Raw genomic sequence first — 17805 nt, forward strand, 5'->3', positions numbered from 1 at the left:
GAAAATGTCTGCCGCACTTCTTTCAGCCTCAAACTCAACACCTCCCCCTGCTGGTCACAGTGTAAACAACACGGACTTCCTGTTTGCTTAGCGGAGCAGGATAGCCTGACGAGATGCTGCCATCTAGCGGTCAGAGTGTGAAACTGCCGCATCAGTCCCAACTTTATCTTCTTGTTTTAAAAGATGATTTTATTATTAAGCGGACAACCATCACACAGTGAGACAGAGAAGCGGCTTTTATAGCTTTGGCAAATTCACCCGTCATACCAAGTAAAGGGTTGATCAGAACAACAAGAAACAAACATTATTTACATAAAACAATAAATGTTACCAAAAAATATTTACATGCATGCAAATTATTACAACTAAACTAATTTAAGGTCAATCAAAACATAAGTGTAACTCCTTAGAGCTTTTTGCTGCTGAGGAAAATGTAAAAACTCAAATTAAACCCAGAGAAGTTCATCAGAATCAAAGTGACAGGAAGGCCGGCCTGTCTGCCGGAAATGAACAGCCGCCTCATGGCCGCTCTCCTTATTGTCGCTGACGAGATTCAGGGCGGCCATCTTGGAGAGGTCGACCGCTCCGCTCAGCGTTATGTTTGACGGGCGCAGTGACGTATCAGCGCATTTAATCGATCATAACTCGCTTTTCTGTTTTACTGGAAACCCGATTCAAACAGCTATCAAAGCAACATTTGCAAAGAATTATATTTTTTGAAGTATTTTTGATTTGTATTGATACATGGTTCAGCATATTTAAATATTCTTAGTGTGGAAAACAGAATAGATTAAGAATAGAATATTCTGATACTGATGAGCATTTTACAAAGCACACAACCACTCATAAGTTTTTATATAGTTTTAATATATTAGTAATAACCCTATCCCGAACCCTATACATATTTATAGAAATATACAAACACAAATAAATAATGATTAATACTGAAAAACATATACTAGGCTATACATGTTTATATACACATGAATGTATATGTATATGTATATATATATATATATATATATATATATATATATATGCAGTCTCGGGCAACTGTGCGGTCTACGAGGAGTTGGTGTTTGGCTCCTCTGCTATTTATACCGATACCTTTCTGTGCCGTGCTCATGTGTTTGTCCATGTGTTTGCTTATCTTGGCCGCTATGATGCCTGACATGAGCTTCCATGTTGTGGAGAGGCAGGTTATTGGTCGGTAGTTGGGTGGGACTGGACCCTATATATATATATATATAAAATTCCCTTCTCACCCACCGCGGGTGGTTCTTATCCTCTGAGCTCGAGTCCTCTACCAGAGGCCTGGGAGCTTGAGGGTTCTGCGCAGTATCTTGGCTGTGCCAAGGACTGCACATTTCTGGACTGAGATGTCTGATGTTGTTCCTGGGATCTGTTGTAGCCATTGGTCCGGTTTGGGGGTGACTGCCCCGAGGGCCCCGATGAACACAGGCACCACTGTGGTCTTCACCTTCCAGGCCCTCTCCAGTTCCTCCCTGAGGCCCTGGTATTTCTCTAGTTTCTCCTGCTCCTTTTTCCTGATGTTGCAGTCGCTTGGTATTGCTACATCTACCACAACGGCTTTCCTCTGTTGTTTATCCACTACGACAATGTCTGGTTGGTTCGCCATTACCATTTTGTCTGTCTGGATCTGGAAGTCTCACAGGATCTTAGCTCTGGCGTTCTCCGCCATCTTTGGGGGTGTTTCCCACTTTGATCTCGGGGTTTCCAGTCCATATTCTGCACAGATGTTTCTGTACACTATGCCTGCAACTTGGTTATGTCGTTCCATGTACGCTTTCCCTGCCAGTATCTTGCACCCTGCTGTTATGTGCTGGACTGTCTCAGGGGCCTCCTTGCACAACCTACACCTTCGGTCTTGTCTGGTGTGGTAGATCTGGGCCTCTATTGCTCTGGTGTTTAGGGCCTGTTCCTGGGCGGCCAGGATGAGGGCCTCTGTGCTGTCCTTGAGTCCAGCTTTTTCCAGCCATTGGTAGGATTTACTGATATCAGCCACTTGGGTTATTTGCTGGTGGTACATCCCATGTAGGGGCTTGTCCTCCCATGATGGTATCTCTGGCACCTCAACCTCCGTTCCCTGTTGTCTGAGATATTCACTGAGCACATTGTCTGTTGAGGCTTTGTCCCTGATGTATTTATGGATCTTAGTTGTTTCGTCCTGGACTGTGGTTCTCACACTCACTAGTCCTCTGCCTCCTTCCTTGCGGCTCGTGTACAGTCTCAGGGTGTTGGATTTGGGATGGAACCCTCCATGCATTGTTAGTAGTTTTCTAGTCTTAATATCCGTGGCTTTTATCTCCTCCTTTGGCCAGCTAATTATTCCAGCAGGGCATCTGATTACTGGCAGGGCATAGCTGTTTATCGCACGGATTTTGTTCTTGCCATTGAGCTGGCTTCTCAGGACTTGCCTTATTCATTGGAGGTATTTAGCTGTGGCTAAATATATATATATATATATATATATATATATATATATATATATATATATACATATATATATATGGATAGTGGATATCCATAGTAGTGGATAAACAACAGAGGAAAGCCGTTGTGGTAGATGTAGCAATACCAAGCGACTGCAACATCAGGAAAAAGGAGCAGGAGAAACTAGAGAAATACCAGGGCCTCAGGGAGGAACTGGAGAGGGCCTGGAAGGTGAAGACCACAGTGGTGCCTGTGGTCATCGGGGCCCTCGGGGCAGTCACCCCCAAACTGGACCAATGGCTACAACAGATCCCAGGAACAACATCAGACATCTCAGTCCAGAAATGTGCAGTCCTTGGCACAGCCAAGATACTGCGCAGAACCCTCAAGCTCACAGGCCTCTGGTAGAGGAGCCGAGCTCAGAGGATAAGAACCACCCGCGGTGGGTGAGAAGGGAATTTTATATATATATGTTAGAATATGTTCTCATCTTAACTTATCTTTGAGTTATTTTGTGTTATGTGTTCATGTTTTCTAATTTACTTTGAAAGGTACAGTGGCAAGTTCTGTATCCTGTCACTTTCTGTTTATGTGCATGTTGTACTGCTGTTGTCCACTGGGGGCAGTGAGAGCGAGTTCTTGTGTATAGGCAGCACTGTTCTAACCAATGGAAGTGAAGAAGTTTATAACCTGAACTTTAGCAATAAAGCGAACACAGCTATCTAACGAAAAGAAGTGTTTCATTGCAAATATGAGTATTGAACAAGAAAATGTAACCAAAGAATAGAATTTAGTCGGGTTCAGATAGCAGTTTACTATCAACCAGTTTTGTTTATTACAAATTTCTGGACTGAAATACATCCAACTTCATCTCAACTCAAATCTTAGAGTGAACAACATTCACTGTAACAGGGTCCTTGGTAAAGGAAAAAAAAAGAAGCTGGCCAGTATTAAAAAAAGAGGATCATTTAATGCTAGCTTTGGATAAAACGTTTTGGCTCTTTCCTCTTTTCTCTCCCGAGTCCTTGGCAAGTGGCGGCGTCCTGCTAAAACGAAACAACAACAAAGCGTGTTGACGTCACAGATCACAGAGTTTAATCTCATACAAAGCAATCGACAACAAAGCTGCAGAGGAACAGAGATATGCATTTTCTCATAAAAATAAGACACACAAGGGGAAGACAAACGAACACAAAACACAAAGACAAAAAAAAGCAAAAATAGCTGCCGCTCTCTCTCTCTCGGCGTGCTCCGTGTACGTAATTTTATACCAAATAGGTGTTTCCCTATTTAATATATGCAGTCAAGGCGTTCCGTTCTTTGACCAATTAGAAACTCCCTCAGGGACTCAGAAAAACTTGGAAACTCTCCTCATTATGGCAAAGGTGTCTGGTTTTTGTCTAAGTAAAAGGGCGGACCACTTCGCGTTCATCTCCGTCTGGTACGGGGAGAGGCGCCAAGAAGTCTCTTGCCCCCTATCGGAATGTAAATTTATTACTCTGTCTTCAGCGGGGGAGGAAAAAAGCCCTGCTTGTTTAAATGTCTGCTATTGTCAGCTCCCACATGCTCAACAGAAAACTGTTCCAAATAAAAGTGTTGGCTATACCTTTACACATGTCGTATATTAGCTGTATTAAGCACCAAAATAATCATTATTTCTTAACACCAGCAAAAAAAATAAGTTCATATAGAGCTCTATATTTGTATGTGTGTGTCTGGTGCATACAAATGAAAAAGGTTGTCTTGACTGGGATAGGGACCCAGAATGATGATGGCAGCCGGTGTCCACAAACACGAAATATTCAGCAGCCTCTCCTTCATCTTCTGCAGCCACGGAGGCCCAAAGTTCCTCTCACAACTATGCAGACATTACAAATCTCCAGTAATGCTCACCTAGCAGGGAAACATCATATGGGCATCAAAGTTAGGCGATATGTAGAAGCCAGGCTGAGACTAGCATGTCTCTGCTCTGCAGCAGCTCTGAACTCTAAAGCCCGGGAATTCCCCTAGCAACTGCAGTCGGAATGCTGCCGTAAAGTAATGTCGTTCCGTTCTCTTAAAGGGACACTACCCATAAAGTAAAAGAATACAGAAAAGCAAAATAACACAGTACAAATACAGCAGGGTTACAAAAACGCAACAGGTTATGGGCCCAGGCACCGCACGGGAGGACGATGGGACAGACTAGCTTTCAACGGAGACGAAAACAACCAGGAACTTTGGGAGGTAAAGTTCCTCGCCAGACACCATCCTATCTACCGCGGACCCAGAGGAAGAGAAAAACGCGGAATGTTACGCGGAACTAATCCAGGTCCTCGATGATAAGAGCCAGTCGTTGGTGATGAGAGATGCCGCCGACGATGGGAAGAAAGCTCTGCAGATATTAGCGGCCATGACGCCAGCCAGGCTAAGCCCAGGATCATCGCCCTTTACACGGAGCTCACGTCCCTATTAAAGGAACCCGGCGAGACGGTGACAGACTGTTTTGCGTGCTGAAAAAGCAATAACGTCTCTGAGAAATGCAAAAGAGGTTATTAGTGACGGACTAATAATAGCAATGACTCTGAAGGGACTCCCAGAATCATACAAGTCTTTGGCTATTCACACACCACAGAGCAGTGAAGATTTGACGTTCACTCAGTTTAAGAGCAGACTGCGAAGCTAAGAAGAGACAGAAAAGGTTGAAAGCAAACCGAAGTCAGATAATGTAATGAAAGTGGAGATGACGACAGTAAACTGCTACAACTGTGGACAGCGCGGGCACCTGGCGAGAGTCTGCCGCCAAAAGACCGAACATAAATCGAGTTTCAATCAGTTTTTTTTGCACCAAAGAGTAAAGAATAAACACTGAGTTTCTTTATAGATTTAACATTTTAATTTGACATTTGAGACTGTATACAAAACAAACCAGCAAATATTGCAGTAAGCATATTGCGAGGGAACGCAAAAGAAAAACATTTTCCCCATGTCCCCTACAGGACTCCGTAAATATTAGCTGGTATTTCGCCGGTGGGCATAAATACAGAATAGTAATATTCTATTCACAAAATATAAACGGTAATATGTTCACCGTTATCTCCCGAGCCCTCAGGTCATCGATCTGAAAATAAACTAAACAACATAATATCAATAATCATTTATTAGTGACGGAACCTCTGGTCTGCAGGCTGCGGTCATAATGTTTTGGTCCTGCTCTTTACTCTCATTTTCTGACTGTTTAGTGCAGGAAACCAGGGGTGGAAATTAGCACCCCCCACTGGCCAAATGCGGGTAAAAGTATGAAGTGGCGTGTAAATTGGAGCAACGCACCGCCACTGTGGCGGGTTGACAATTTGAACACACAAAAAAAGCTGCATTCAGCTTGAACTTCTATCCAGCGGAGGACTGACCGTCTGGAGTCCTACATAATGTCCATATCTGGCGGCCCTACGCTGTCATAATTTAACAAGAAAATTATATTAAATCTAATTTTTATCGACCGCGACAGTCTATTGGTTGATTTTATTGACAGACATTGGGCTTATCCAATGAAATCCCTCAGTCCTCCTTGGCCCGCCCCTCCCCTCTAAGGTTATAAATGGCGCCATTTCAGCTAACGGTTAGCTGCTAGCCGGAGTCCGAGAAAATGAGCGGATACGAGACGGGCGGGTCAGAAAAACAACGACAAAAGCTAAAAAGCGCATAAACCCATTCAGAAAAATGTGTCAAACTAACCGATATGTTAATTACCACTAACTTCTACCGCTGGAGGAGATTCAGTAGCGGACAAGGAGTTAGCGATTCAGGGGCTTTATTATCGTGGAGGAGGATGATGAGAGAGACGTGACCAGAGACAGATTGAGGAAGAGTTCAGGTTAGCTGCTGCTGCCTGGGAAGGAGTGGAAATGTTCATAAAGAAAAAGTTTCATGCGGGTATGTGAGGGGGAAGCTAACACTAAGCTAACAGGAAGTCAGAAAAACTCTGGAGTAACACAGGAAGGATGATGATGATGGCCCGTGGAATTAATAATGAACACGTTCTGAGATATTTTAGTAATAATTGTAGTAAGTAAGGGAAAACAAATAAACCGAAACAGCTATCGATACAATTTAAAAATATTTTAGAAATGACTGGACACATTTTTAATAAATACTATCGGGGAGAGTTGTTGCCAAAATGTGGAAATGTTCAACATATGATTGCAAGAATGTTAGGATTGTGTAGTTAAAGTTTGTTCAAATGAACTTATTGCACTGCAACCCTGTTAAGGTGTCCATACTTTATGTTAAATTATTCTATATATGTACATCTGAATGGTAAACGTATTGTCAGTAAATGGGTTTTCATAGAGTTAAGAATAAATCATACATTTTCTATAATTTGCTTGTACTTGTGGGGTTTGTAATCGAAAGGAAAAAAAAACAGTGGCTGGTGAAATGTCTGAGTGGTGTGTAAAAATTTTAATTTCCACCCCTGCAGGAAACTGAAAACTCCACAGGCAGCTGTTTGGACAGCTAAGCGGCTCCTGGGGGCCTACCGCAACTTCATTCATAAATGTAAGGAGTCATAAAGGTCCAGTCCGCTCAGCTCGCCCTCTGTGAAGTGTTTGGATCACTGGATGGAAAAAGTATTTGGTTGAGGAACTTTGCTTGTGGTATAATCTGGACCGCTCACACTCAGTTTAACGGTAATGACCTCTGACCCCTCTGCAGTCAAATATACGGTTCAAATGTAATCAGTCAGCTAGTTTTCAGTTACTTCAACTGTTTGGATTTAACCTTTTGGACAAAAGTAATTCTAACAAACGGATGAGTCAGCATCTAACTAACTTTATATTTCCTGGGGACCGGTGGGCAAGATGGCGGAGAGAGCGGACGCGCAGTAATGAGCTCCGGGTAGCGAACTCCCTAAATACGTAGGTAAACATTATGAAGTCCAGACTAGACACAAAAAAAGGAGTACAGTCGTAATTTAATAATAATAATAACTTAAAGCGTCCAGTGATAACGGGAAAGATAACTACAAGCAAAAGAAAAAAACAACGAGGATAATGGCTAACAGCAAAGCTAACAAGGCTCTGCTAACTCACGACTACTGTATGGACACTGATGCCAAAGGGACTAAAAACGCCCTATCATCACCATGCAAGCCTCCGGTACCACAGAAGAAGACAAAAGGAGACCAGGAGGTTAGTTTAAATGCGTCCAATGCCAAGATTTTAGAAGCAGTTGAAAATCTACAGAAAATGATGCTGAACTTTGGAGAAGAAATGAAACGGAACACGCTAACATTGCTAAAGCGGGGGAGTTCAACAGCGCTGAAATTCAAGATTGTAAAAATACAAACGAAAAGCAGGAAAATGAGATTACACAACTTAAAACCACAAATGCCAAGCTGACAAAGAAGATTCAAGAGATTGAAAGAAAAGCGGCAGAATCAGAGCCCTACAAAAGAAGATGGAATCTGCGCATTAACGGCTTAAAAGAGGAAAAGGAGGAAGACACAAGACAGAAAGTCGCAAATGTTATTAAGCAGATTTTGCCACAATGGAAAGAGAAGATGGACTTCATTCTCGACACTGTACACCGCCTCGGCCCGAACGACACCAACCGCCCACGGCAGATTACTGTCCAGTTTACTGGTCGGATCTTCAGGGATGAACTCTGGAGATCCACTAAGCAACACCCCATCTGCAGGGAGCTCAACACCCGGTTCTCCGAGGACCTCAGCAAAGAAGACCGAGAAGCACGACTGGCTGTGTGGCCCAAAGTAGAGCAAGCACGGAGAGCTGGGATAAAGGCGGTGTTCAAAGGCCCATATGCCTTTATCAATGGACAACGAGTTGCTCCTTAACGTCACAATAGATCTACACAACATTTCTGACTCCAGATAATTTGATCAGTTCAGGAGTTTTTGCTACCTACAGTTCAATTTATTCTCAGGTAAACCTATTCAAATACTGTTCAGCCTTTTATTTTGTTCTTTTAATTTTTTATGTTTAACTTGAAAAGTGAACTTTCGTTAATTTCTATTAATGCAAGGGGCCTAAGAGATTTAACTAAAAGGAAAAGTTTCTTTTTATTCTATAAAGGGAAAAATGCAAATTTAATATTCTTACAGGAAACTCATTCTAAACAAGAAGATAGCATGTTTTGGTCTAAACAATGGGGAGATGAAACTTATTTCTGTCATGGTTCTTCAAGATCAGCAGGGGTCGCTATTCTTCTTAAAAACTTCCAGGGTCAGATAATATCAAGTAAAATGGATGAAAATGATCACTGGCTATTTCTCACTGTATGTTTGGATAACGTAATTTTTATTTTATTAAATATATATGGTTATAACAATCAAACCCAGAACAAATTATTACTTGAAGAAATAACCCTAAACTTAGATCACCTAAAATCTTTTTATTCAACAAATAATATTATAATTGGTGGGGATCTCAACCTTGTTCATGATGAATTTTTTTGATAAATGGCCCTCTAAACATAACTCAAGTTACCTTAACAAAATAGTTTACAATTTCTGCAGTAAACAAAATCTAGTTGACATATGGCGACATCTTAATCCCAACTGTAATCAATTTTCATGGTTTGGCTCAAATAGCAAGTCAAGACTTGATTATTGGCTTATAACAAATGAATTATTGTCCAATAAAATTAACTCAGACATCTCTGCAGCTCCTTTGACTGACCATAGCCTTATTTCTTTACAAATGAAACCTCAAAACTGGAAATCAGGTACAAGTAAATATTGGAAATTTAACTGCAGTCTGTTTAAAAATGATACCTACTGCCAAAAAATCAAAGACTTAATCCAAAATATTAAGGACTCTGAAGAATTAAGTAGCCCTGTCCAAAAATGGGAATTTCTGAAGTACAAGGTCAGACAATTTTCTATCTCATTCAGTAAACAAATTAAAAAAGAACTCCAAAAAAAAAAAAGAACTAGATATTGTACAACAACTAAATTTATATTGCAATAAGCCCAATCCTTCAATGGAAGACAAAGAAAAAGTACGAATCCTCCAACCCAAACTGGATGAAATGTATATCCAGAGGGCCAAAGAGCTTTTATTAGATCAAGAGCAAAATGGATCGAAGAAGGAGAAAAAAACACGGCCTACTTTTGTAATCTGGAAAGAAGAAGACAACAACAAAATTCTATCAAATCCTTAATAATAAATAATGTAGAAACCAACAATGAAAAATTAATATCAATTGAAATTTTTAAATTCTATAACAAATTATATACCTCCAAATTCTCAGAACAAAAATCTCACAACTTTTTAAAACAAATTGAAACATTTATCCCTAAAATAGAGAATGACTACAAAAAAACTTGTGACAACAAAATTACAATAGAAGAACTTGATAAGGCTGTTAATCGCTTATCAATAAATAAAGCACCGGGTCCAGATGGACTTACAGGAAACTTTTATAAACATTTTTGGGAAGACATAAAAATATTACTGCATCAAGTTTTTACAGAAATGTTTAAAAATTATTCTATACCTACCACAATGAATCAAGGAATTATTATATGTATCCCAAAACCAGACAAGGACCCAAGATTTATTGAGAATAGAAGACCTATTACACTCAGAAATTCTGATTATAAATTACTAACATACATATTTACCATGCGTCTCCAAACAGGAATCTCAAACATCATTGCAGAATCACAATCTGGCTTCTTAAAAGGAAGGTCAATCCACAACAATATCAGACTGGTGAAGGACCTGATTGAATATAGGGACATGATCCAAGACGATGGCTTCATTCTTTTTCTTGACTTTTATAAAGCCTTTGACTCGGTGGAACATCAATTCTTATTCTCAGTTCTTGAACATTTTGGTTTTGGAGCCAATTTTATTAACTTAATTAGAGGTTTATATCAAAACATTAATAGTTGTGTAATACTATCTAAGGGCACCACAGCCAGATTTAACATTAATGTTGGAATTCCTCAAGGGTGTCCCATCTCCCCATATCTCTTTAATTTGGTTGCAGAAATGTTAGCAATCTATCTTAAAAACTGTGTAGTCATTGAGAAATTAGATGTTTTTGGTACAGAATTAATCATTAGCCAGTTAGCAGATGACACCACCGTTTTCTTAAAAAATCACAAGCAGATTTCTATTGTAATTGATAAAATTAAAATTTTTTCTGAGGCTTCAGGACTAACACTAAATTTAAAAAAATGTGAGCTTATAGCCATTCATGACACTCCCCTAAAAGAAATATCTAGCATTCCAATTAAATCTGAAATTAAATACTTAGGAAATGTTATAACCAAAAACCAAGAATCAACCTTAACTATTGAAAACAAGATCAAAGAATGTAAATCCAAACTTAACTCATGGCTCCAAAGAGACCTCTCTATTTTAGGACGCATTTATTTAACTAAAATGGAAAGTTTATCAAGATTAATTTACTCAACTTGTAGCACTGCTATCCCAAATAGTTTAACTAAAACTATTAACCAAATGAACATGAACTTTATTTGGAGGAACAGGCCACACTACCTACGGAAAAGTCATATGGTGAAACAATTCAAAGATGGCGGTCTGAAAGTAATTGACTTTGAATGTCTTAACGGAACCCTTAAGATTAATTGGTTGAAATCCTGGGTTAAAAATTCTCAGTTATTTTGGTATTGTGTCCCTAATTATGTATTTAACAAAATAGGTGGTTTAAAACTTGATTTCAATATAAATAAATTGCCCATTAAACTAGCAGAGTTCCATAAACAAGTATTACTATACTGGAAAATGCTCTATGTACATAACTACTCGCCTCACTCCTCTATCATATGGAATAACAGATTCATATTACATCGTAATAAATCCTTATTTTACAAAGATTGGATGGAGAAGAATATTTGGTCTATTATACACTTAATGGATGCTAATGGTTGCCTGTTAAACTACGAACAATTATGTGCACAATATCAATTCTTTCCCCCAAGAGCTGAATTTACCAAATTATTTAATGCCTTTCTGAAACAATTTATTAATCAGGTAAAAAACTTGATAATAAATAATCCGATGACCCCACAATTACCAAATTTATTAATTAATGGAATTTCATTGACTGACCAAAAATTCAATAACCACACAATTAGAAACTGTCTTAATGAAACTCTGTTCCCTGGAAAAATTAATAGAAATAACATTCTTTCCAAGTTTGATAATAAATCAATTGAAACTTTAAGAACTCTTTATTTTAAACTCCCCATACAACCAAAAGCTAAAGAAACACACTTTAAATTTTAAATTTACCCTTCAAAAGAACTATTAAGAAATGGCTTTAATATCGATGACAATAAGTGCTCATTTTGTGAACGTGATATTGAAACGATAGACCATATCTTCTATGAATGCAACCAAACCAAAACATTCTGGAATTGCTTAGAAAGGTGGATCAGTTTAAAAATCACACTTCCTGAATCTATTTCCAGAGATTTGGTAACTTTTGGAGTGTTATTAATAAACAAAACTACAGAACTCTGTTGTAACTTAATATTTTGTTTGGCAAAATTTTTTATTCATAAACAAAGAGTGCTGAGATCATCCCCAGTTTTTAACATCTTCTTATCTGAATTCCAGTTATATTTGAAATCCTTGAAATGTATTGAATCGTATGAATCCCTGGCTGAAATATTAATGGAATTGCCCACTGATGTATATCAATCCTAATACATGAATCCCCCTTTGCCTTTTTTTTTTCTCTTTAGTTATTGTTTTACTATTACTTATTGTAATAGTGATTTTCTATTATCAATATTACTCTGTATTCCATTTTAAATATGCCTCTTCTATATGTGCCTTATACAGAATTCCACTACTGTAATTGCCTTATTTGTTTCGGATTAATTTGTTTAAAAAAAATAAAAAGTGTTCATGTAACGTCATGGTGATGTACCGTATGCGTCGGTGACACCTGGCAGACATTTCTGTGTTTGTACTGTTATGTATTTTGTATCTCAATAAAGATCCATTAAAAAAAAAAACTTTATATTTCCTGTCCGACCAAATAAAAACTCCATTTTAAATTTGTTTCCTGGTTCAAAGGTTAATAAGTGGAGAACTGCTGACCTTAAATCTCCTCTGAGTCCTAAAGCTAAAAAAGTTCATTAAAATCCTCAATAATGTTTTTTCATCCAGGGAATTTTTACCACAAAGATTCAACTTTGACACCAACAGATGGACCTTTTGGGGAAACGTTCAGGTCTGGATCTCAACTAAACTCTTCCTGCCTCACCTCTTAAAAACAGAGGATGTAACATTTGGACCAGAACCGATCTGGTACTGCACAACCTGCTGATCCTGTAAATATGAAAATAGAAAAACTGACTTTAAAAACCTTCAGAGCCTTAAAACTGATGGAGAACAAGCAGGAAAATCAGCTGATAATGAACTGGATCTTTTTGAGAACTAGTTCCTCTCTGTCTTTTTCTGTTTGATGTCTGACAAATTCTATTTATTTCTATTTTTATTTTACTTTTTTATTGTTATCTTGTAATTTTATGTGTGCCTTAAGCCTATCAGACTTGACTTCGTCATGTACGTACCTGCCACGTGATTCTGCACAATCGTTCAAAATGTTTAATTAAAAAAATGTGTGGGCTCAGTCAAAGTCTCATCAGGGTTCAGGGTTCAGGGACAGAACGGCTCTGGGTCGTAACATCACATGCAAAATGGCGGACTGGTCACTGTTTGGGTCTCCTGCTGCTAAACAGAGCAACAACAAAACAGATCATTTTAAATGTTCACTAAAGGTATTTCTGCTGGAGATATTTCTTTTGTTATGACTTGTTGAATTCAATATAATCTCACATGTTCAGCGAAACAAAAATTATTTCAATACTTTTGAAAACTGATTTTATTCTATTTTTTGCAACAGATGAACTTTGCCATATTTTCAAGATGGCAAAAAAGACACATTAAAATGTTGTAATATTCAATTTAATAGTCTGAGATTAGAGACATGATTTTTACCCATAAAATCATCAGTTTTATGCAGATAAAAGTTAATTTGGTATAAAGTGAAGCTAATAACAGATCAAGTTCAGGACAAACATACGGCATATATAAAACATAAAATAAATGTCTGATGCTACATGTGAAAAATAAAAAGACTAATGGAACTAAAATGTCCTTTTTAAAGAAACTATGAATGTTGTGACTTTATGAACCAAAAATGTTACAATAAATTCATCAGTTTTCTTCTCCTCTGGTCTGAGAAGAAAACTTTTGTTTAAAAATCATGATGATAATAAGAACCAAACAGCTTTCTATTCCACTGCCACATAAAATATATTAATTTCATAATTATGTATAAAGTTTCCCTGTAATGACTTTCTGCAAAAGAAATTCAAAATAAATATAAATTCCTGTGTTTTGTGACTGAGATTTTAAGACAAACATTTTTAAAATTGTGACTTCATGAATGTTTTTTAAAAGATTTTCAAAAGTGGATATTGTACAATAAATCTATTCCATCTTTACTTTTAATTTAATAAAAATTGTGGTTTTCTAACAGGAATTAGGAGATAAATTATGATATAATTAATACGTTTAATTCACAAATACTGCTTCCTATAAATCACCTCCATTTTTAAAGTGAAATCATTTTATTTAAGAGTGGGCAAATCCAGAGTGGACATACTTCCACTCTGGATTTGCCCAGGGTGAGAGGCGTCGGGCAGGAGTGGCCATACTTGTTGCTCCCCATCTGGGCGCCTGTACATTGAGGTTTACCCCGGTGAACAAGAGGGTAGCCTCCCTCCGCCTACGGGTGGGGGGACGGGTTCTGACTGTAGTTTGTGTTTATGAGCCGAACGACAGTTCAGATTACCCACCCTTTTTGGAGTCCTTAGAGGGGGTACTGGAGAGTGCTCCTCCTGGGGACTCCCTTGTTCTGCTGGGGGACTTCAACGCTCACATGGGCAACGACAGTGAGACCTGGAGGGGCGTGGTTGGGAGGAACGGCCCCCCGATCTGAACTCAAGCGCTGTTCTGTTGTTGGACTTCTGTGCTCGTCATGGATTGTCCATATCGAACACCATGTTCAGGCATAAGGGTGTCCATATGTGCACTTGGCACCAGGACACCCTAGGCCGCAGTTCGATGATCGACTTTGTCATCGTTTCATCGGATCTGCGGCCGTATGTCTTGGACACTCGGGTGAGGAGAGGTGCGGAGCTGTCCACTGACCACTACCTGGTGGTGAGTTGGCTCCGGTGGTGGGGGAGGAAGCCGGTCAGACCTGGTGGCCCAAACGTGTTGTTTGGGAACGTCTGGCGGATCCCCTGTGAGACGGAGCTTTAACTCCCATCTCCAGCAGTTGTTGGCTGATGCGGCTCTGCAATATCACATGGACATCGGGGGCAGTTCGCCTGGATTGGCAGACTGGGGTGGTGGTCCCCCTGTTCAAAAAGGGGGACCGGAGGGTGTGCTCTAATTATAGGGGGGTCACACTCTAAAGCCTCCCTGGCAAGGTCTATTCAGGGGTCCTGGAGAGGAGGGTTTGTCGGATAGTCGAACCCCAGATTCAGGAAGAGCAGGGTGGTTCTGGTTCTGGTCGTGGAACTCTGGCCCAGCTCTACACCCTCAGCAGGGTCCTGGAGGGTTCTGGGAGTTCGCCCAACCAGTCTACATGTGTTTTGTGGACCTGGAGAAGGCGTTTGACCGTGTCCCTCGGGGAGCCCTGTGGGGGGTTCTCCAGGAGTATGGGGTACCGGGCCCTTTGATACGGGCTGTCAGGTCCCTGTATGACCGGTGTCAGAGTCTGGTCCACATTGCCAGCAGTAAGTCGGGCTCGGTTCCGGTGAGAGTTGGACTCCGCCAGGGCTGCCCTTTGTCACCGATTCTGTTCATCACTTTCATGGACAGAATTTCTAGACCAGCCAAGGTGTTGAGGGGATCCGATTTGGTGGCCTTAGGATCTCGTCTCTGCTTTTTGCAGACGATGCGGTCCTGTTGGCTTCATCGGGTCGTGATCTGCAGCTCTCGCTGGAGCGGTTCGCAGCCGAGTGTGAAGCGGCCGGGATGAGGATCAGTGCCTCCAAATCCGAGGCCATCATGGTCTTGAGCCAGAAAAGGGTAGAGAGCCTTCTCCGGGTCAGGGGGGGTGTCCTGCCCCAAGTGGAGGAGTTCAAGTATCCTGGGATCTTGTTCACAAAAGAGGGAAGAAGGGAGCGGGAGATCAACAGGCGGATTGGCGCAGCGTCTGCCATCAAGGGGGCGCTGTACCGGTCCGTCGTAGTGAAGAGAGAGCTGAGTCAGAAAGCGAAGCTCTCGATTTACCGGTCGATCTACGTTCCCACCCTCATCTATGGTCATGAGCTTTGGGTCATGACTGAAAGAAGCAGATCGCGGATACAAGCGGCCGAAATGGGTTTTCTCCGTAGGGTGGCTGGGCTCTCCCTTAGAGAGAGAAGCTCAGTCATCCTGGAGGGACTCAGAGTAGAGCCGCTGCTCCTTCACATCGAGAGGAGCCAGTTGAGGAGCATCTGGTCAGGATGCCTCCTGGACGCCTCCCTGGTGAGGAGTTCAGGTCCCACCAGGAGAAGGGGAAAACCGGGACATGCTCTACTGGCCTGGAAACGCCTCGGGATTCCCCTGGAGGATCTGGAACAAGAGGCTGGGGAGGGAAGACTGGGCCTCCCTTCTGAAGCTGCTGACCCCGCAACCCGACCCCGGATAAGACAGACGGACGGACGGCTTAAATAAAATCACAAAAGCCCAATCTTTATAGCAACATGTTAATATCTTAGTTTAAGATTTGAAATTAGTTTTGTATTTGTGACATTTTGTTTTACTTTCCTCAATCAGTTTGTGATTATTCTTTTTATTTCTTCTTTTTTCTGCTCAGTTTATCATATCAAACTTTTTATTATTAATGTTCCTTGTCATGATATTTTCTTTTAATATTCTATAAAGATGGAAAAAACAACAAAACATTGCCATAAATCTGCCTTTTAACTCAACATGTCAGATGCAGCAATGAATTGTGGGTAATACGCTTCGCTGAAGACTGTAAAAATGCGGATGTTGTGTAAGGGCGGAAATTGGACCCAAAATGGGCGAAGGGTGGATGTGGGACACACTGCGACCTTTAACCCCCAACATGAACGAGGGAGAGAGAGGATCAGAACCAATGAAGTTCTTTATGTGCTGAACTGAAACTACGGATGAGGAATCTGATGATATCATTTGACAAATCTGGAATTATTCTTCTTACTAGTTAGAATATCAATTAAAAATTTGTTAAATTACAGTTAATGAGAATCAATGTGCAGCTTTGTATCATCAAAACTCATTTTTAGACATTTGGAATAAAATCACAGGTAGTCAGAGGAAACTGATTTTATGCTAAACGGCTTGCCGTATCCCGGACTCTGATGATGTTTATTAATCCTCCATAATTTATCCAGAGGAAGGAAAGAAACTGCATTCATGATCATAATCATTCATGTTTTTGACATTTAGTGTTATTTTAATGTTGCTGATTTTGAAAAACATTTAATAAAGTTATAAATCAGGAAATAAAGTCATGTTTCTCATATTTTATACAACATTTGAAGTTTGTTTCCATCCTGGAAGAAAAATCTTCTCAGATTCTCCTCCTGTTGCCTAGCAACACGCAGCATCCATCCCATCATGACCAGCAATAAAAAACAAGGAAACTGTAGGAGATATTTCTCTATTTTCAGTGAAATTTTTATTTGCTGATTTTCTGGGTGATTTATAATTACAATTTTTGTTTAACTTCAGTTATTTAGAATAAGTTTCTTGGTTAGTAATAAACTTAATTAATTTCAGTTTGGGTTTTGGGTGTTACATGTATAAATGTGTAGGGCTAGGCAGCTCAGTGCGCACCTGGTGGTCACATGGATTTTCACCAGTCGGTCAACCAGTCGTCCGTCCAGGCAGCCAATCAACTCCCTGCTGTACCTGCAACTATGGAAGAAAGAAAAAGAACAAACAGCATTTTTGACTTTTGGTCTTAGTGGAGCTCCGTAGGCCAGAAAGCTGTTTGACTTTATTCACTTCCGCTGGAAGTTTTTACATTTTTGGACAAAAATAATCTACAGAAACATTTAACACAATAAATATTTAAGAATTCAACTTTTGATATTTTCTGAGGTTCCCAGCATTTTTTCCTCCATAAACTCTGAAAGCTGCTGAGGACCAGAACCATCAGAACCACCAGAACCGGAACCACCAGAACCATCAGAACCAGAACCAGCTGGGTCTGATGGTTCTAGAATCAGCAGCTGAACCATGATGATGATGATGATGATGATGATGATGATGAAGCGCACATGTTTTCCAGATGAAGTTCGGACCGGTACCGATT

The sequence above is a fragment of the Xiphophorus couchianus genome, chromosome 24 (genome assembly GCF_001444195.1).
Source record: "Xiphophorus couchianus chromosome 24, X_couchianus-1.0, whole genome shotgun sequence".
Lineage (NCBI taxonomy): Eukaryota > Metazoa > Chordata > Actinopteri > Cyprinodontiformes > Poeciliidae > Xiphophorus > Xiphophorus couchianus.